The 5,112-nt window shown below is 40.9% G+C and overlaps 1 pseudogene; it reads left to right on the forward strand.

Moving 5' to 3' along the window:
- Nucleotides 1–2,966: 2,966 nt before the first annotated feature.
- On the forward strand, nucleotides 2,967–4,536 carry LOC126499695 (mediator of RNA polymerase II transcription subunit 27-like; annotated as a pseudogene).
- The last annotated feature ends 576 nt before the right edge of the window (nucleotides 4,537–5,112 follow it).

Here is a 5,112-nt window from a genome sequence, read left to right on the forward strand (position 1 = left end):
AAATTTTTTCTATATCTACTTCTGATATAAAGGTCCTGGAAACTTTGAAGGCTCTAGAGTCCTAAGGGAGTCCCCTGCTTGTTAATGAGTTGAGTTACCTGATGGAAGGCCATCCCATGGTAGCTTTAGAATGAGGTCGAGTCAGGGGAATAACCAAGGTATGAGTAGAGGGTTGCAATGTTCTGCCAAACCCATCGGTCTCTGGGGAGGGGAGCCCTGCTCAAGACTGAACTGATTGCCAACTGACTGCGAACAAATAAACCAGGCCTAAAGACTTTGAATTTTAATGAAAAGAAATCAAAAGGGAGTGGATTAGGGATGATGGGGTGTTCTGATAGCCGAACACATGGAGGTTTCTGGAATGTGGTACTTCAGGGGAAACATGGAAGCTTTGCAGCCCTTTCCACATCCCTTGTCGTGTGCATCTCTTCTACTTGCCTGTGCCCTTTGAGACATCCATTACCGTGGAAGATAAGTTGTTTCCTGATTTCTGTGAATCACTCCAGTAAACTTATTATACCTAAGCAGGGTGGCCAGGAACTTTGGTGTTTAATCAACAAGTTAGAGGCCCATGCTTGTGACTGTGGTATGAACTAGTGGGGAAGTGTTGGAGGCTGAGCCTTGACTTTGTGGGGTACAAAATCATCTCTAAGTAGAAAGCACAGAACAAAATCAAATTAGGGGACACAGAGCTGCTGTTCACCGATGGGGAGAAAGCTTCACATATGTTTTAGTAACCAATGTCACAGTTGTTTTATAGAACTAACTGAATGGTTTCATTTTTCTATACCCTTACTTTAAAAAGATAGCCTTTAGACAAGGATATATGGAAGAAGTGTTTAATGTACAGTTACAATGATTGCTATATTAGCAATACATTTAGAGACAAGATTTTCTTCTTTGGTATGCACTGGGGCAAGAGGAATGGCTAACCTAAACTATTAAAAGTATACTGGTAAAGTACAACACTGTGTTCCTCTGGACATTAAGGAGGAAACCCATGCATGGAGGTGGATCTGACCAAGATTGTGTTTTGATTGGTTGTTTATAGATTAACACAAGGAAGTGGATAGGAACTTTGAAGATTGCAATCAGTTAACAAGCTGTTAGAATATTAACTACTAAATATTTGATAAATGAGTAAGTAATCAACCAGAAAATATTTAAGGCCCTTGTTTTAATTTAAAAACAAATGGAAATATTATTAACTGGTGATTGACAAGCTATGGCTTATATACTGGATCCAATCTCCCATCTGGTTTTGGAAACAAAAAATGTTAGCTGAGTTGCCTTACATATTATTTATTGCAGTTTTTAATACTACAGTGGCAAGATTTGAGTAATAATGACAGAGACTAATGGCCTCTAAGTCTAAAATGTTCATTACATGGCCTTTTACATACATAGCACACACACACACACACACACAAGTTTACCTTAATTTTAGATCTGTGACTTGTATTTATTTATTTATTTTTTGTTCTTTTTTTTTTTTGGTACAAAGTGTGCTTGACGTTCAACTAAATAGGACACAGATGTTGGCCTCGTAGCCATGTACATATGTTAGCATTCCCTCATGATGATCACTCCAGCTTCTTCCTTCCTATAAATAAATGCTATTAGCCACAAGAGAAATCGACGGAACAAAATCTAGCATTGTTAGGAAACCATGGTGATTACACAATTTTAGGTACTACTTTTACAGACTAGGAAAATAGGACCCAAGTATGTTGAAGAGTTTGCCCACATGTACCCAACTTAGGCCACTGGAAAGGACACTAATTCTCCTAATGAAAATCCCAGAAATCCCCAACTGAGTCAAAGTTATATTAACTTTTTCTCATTAGTCTTCTGTGCTTAGTAAATTCAGTTATCTAATGGTTCTCAAACTTCAGAGTGTGTAAATATTATAGGACTTATTAAAAAATGAATTGGTGGGCTTAGTCCCTCTTTTCCCTGATGTTGCTGATACAGTGAGCCTAGAGTGACCCTCAAGACGCCGCATTTCTAGTAAGTTTTCTGAGTGATAATGATAATGCTAGTTCAGAGGTGACGCTTAAAAGTCTCCTCAAATAAAGCTGAGAATGATCAGTTTTTGTCCCTCTTATGTGTTGGGACTTTTGGTACTTTAAAGACAGCTCAGCCATTTGTTATTCACCATTTATCAGTATGATAATCATAAAGACCTTCCGCCAGTCTCTTTCAGGGGAATTCCTTTACACTACCACAAAGTATCAATTACGTAAAAGAAAACAACACACACAAACAAGCCTTAGTTATCACAGGTGAAGGAAGCAAAGACAGATCAGACAGCAGAAGGCAGGAGTGTCAGCAAGCATAGGTGAGGAGGTGAAAGGCCTGTAAATCCAGATGTTTAGTCTCAGTGCCTTCCGATGCCTGAACTGAAGCTTCGCAAGTTCATCAAATGCTATCTTCTCTCCTCGTGTAAATCTGAATTAGTTATGAGTAGTTTTGTGCAAACATTCATGAAAGAAAAAAATTACAAGGAAGAATTCAATTGGCTTTGTGACCAAACAGTCTGAAAATGCTACTATTGGTCACCAGGTCCTTTTACAACATAAGAACAAAATAACATTAAACATATCACTAAACAAACCAGAAACAAGACAAAGAAAATGCTAAGTTCCCTTTATTTTTAATGACTAAGAAAACTAATAGAATAGAGGTTTATTTTCCTTGGATGTTTTGTGATTTAAGTTGTTTTGCCTTTTTCTTGGAGAAAAGTGGGTGTCTGCGCTCAAAAGATAAAGTTTGACTGGGAAGTGGTGAGCCAATATAATTCACACCCCACCCTCACACCAGTCATCAGTAAACACAGTTGAAGTGGTTTTCTGCAAGCAAAAGCCCTCAAAACTCAAGACTGGGGAAATTTAAACCTGATGTTTTTCATTCCTTCCAATTCTCCTCTGTTGCAACACTTGATTCTCTCCTCCACATCTGTGCCCATGGATGGCCCTGTGGTCTCTCTGGCTGTCTGGGATGAGGAGGCCCAGGTAGGGCATGCCTGATGCTGAGATCACCCTACCCCTCCTCTTCTACCCTGAGTGGCTCACTCGCTCTCTTGCATGTGTTCTGTCTCTCACTGAATGTTCTTACGTCTGTCATCGTTGTCATCATTCTCTGCTCACACAGCTTAAAACTTCAGAGTGAATCCTGCCAACTTCTTTTAGCTCTTCAAATCCACCCTGTTCCCAATTCTCTCAATTCCTCTTTGTAATGCCTTTTCCATCTGTCTCCTGCATTGTGCTTTCTTCCCATCTGCCCCCCCTCTGCCCACTGCAAACCCTTCCAAGCTCATAATGATGCAGAGCACAGTCATATGCAGAGACTTGGACTCTCTCCCAACAGGCCCCATGTCTCTTACCTCTTAGCTGAGTAAATTGATTTGATTTCTCCTAAGTCATGAGCCTCGATTATATAATGTCATTTCTAGCATATTAATAATAACACGGAACCATAAGTTGTTGAATAAAATGTGCACAAATGATTTAGAATAATGTAAGGCATGCAATAAAGTGCCCCTTAGAGAGTGACTAAGATATCACTTGAGTGGCTGCAACCACAAGGTAGTTATTCTAAGCACTGGAGTGAATCTGAAGGCCTTTTTGCAGGGCATTAGTGTCACAGAAGCACTCTGCTCCAATAAGAGTAGGGTGTTAGACAACCTGAAGGATGGCAAGCACGAGAGACAATGGAGGACCAGAAGGAAGTCTTCATCGTGCACTTCCAGGACAACTTTCATTCAATCAACTAGGAACTAAAGGAGCCGGAACATCTTAGCAGCTTAGTAGACAGGCCATCAGCGAATACACAATTCACAACTCTGGACTGTTGAGCCAAAATCCTGTGCAGGACAAAACTCTTATAGCCAACTTCTGCACACATACAAATGGCCCAAGAAACCACAGTACCACGCAGGCCTAGCATCTGGCCGTTTGAATCAACGGTCCTGGAAGAGCTCTGCAAAGCAGATGGGCTTGTCTGCCAAGCATTGACTGGAGGTTCAGCCCACCACTCTGGCTCTATGGCTTCGATACAAAAACAATGTGATCAGCCACACTGATATGATGTTTCTGGAAAAGTCCATCCACTTCTCCCAGACCCAATGACACTTTCACAAAGCCTCTGAGGACCTTAGGAAAGGTGTCAGAAGTGATCATCACTGTGGAGAGCTGTGCACCAGTTACCCAGTACTGAAGGGGGTGTGATGACAACGTCTGCCCAGAAGATGGTAAGCTTGACATGTGCTCCAAATGCAACTATCAAGAATTCCAGAAGGTGACAGACCATGTCACCACTGCCTGGATCCACTATCACCTACCCCAGGTGCCAGACATTGTGTTCAGGCAAGCCCTTTGTGGGAGGCTGCATAAAGCTATTTCAGGCTCATGCCAATGCTACAGGAAGTTTCTGCAAGATGACTTTCCACCCAGACATGGAGAGACTTCTGAGCTCTGGAAACCTTCTAAACACCTGCCAGCTGTGAACGCAGCCCAGCAATTGTCCTGCTCATAGCCCCAACACCTTTCCACAGATGTCTATAGGGCATACTTCTTCTCCCCATCCCTGCAGGCAAAACTGTCACCTGTTAGCAATGCATCACAGAATGATCTGCCACATGATCTTCTTCCGTGTGTGTCAGCATCCCTGTGAGTTGCCGCCCCTCCCCTACTTGAGTCTACTGTTTTCTTGAGCTGACTGGAATGAGTCCTTTATTCTTCATGTTGGGGTTGCTTGACAGAGTTTTGTAACTCATTTTTGCAAACAATAAATTTTTTGTACCCTGAAAAGAAAGTTATCACATGAAAGGGGATTCCTATATAGTATCAGTTTTCCTATGCCATATATATACATATATATACTAATAACATAATATATAAATATATATAATAACGTAATAACAAAATATTTTATCTCATAAGTATTGTTTCTATAGTGCCACCAACTCTGGATGCATCCTGCTTTTGAGAATGACCTTTTGGTACAGTCAGGGCACACTGTCACTGTTCAGAAAGGAAATGACTGTGAATCCCTAATATCTCATCATACTTTTGGTGGGTGTTCTAGGTGTACAAAAATACCAATACTTAT

Source organism: Alexandromys fortis, unplaced genomic scaffold, assembly GCF_014885135.2.
Source record: "Alexandromys fortis isolate MF-2015 unplaced genomic scaffold, M_Fortis_MF-2015_v1.1 scaffold_37, whole genome shotgun sequence".
Classification (NCBI taxonomy): domain Eukaryota; kingdom Metazoa; phylum Chordata; class Mammalia; order Rodentia; family Cricetidae; genus Alexandromys; species Alexandromys fortis.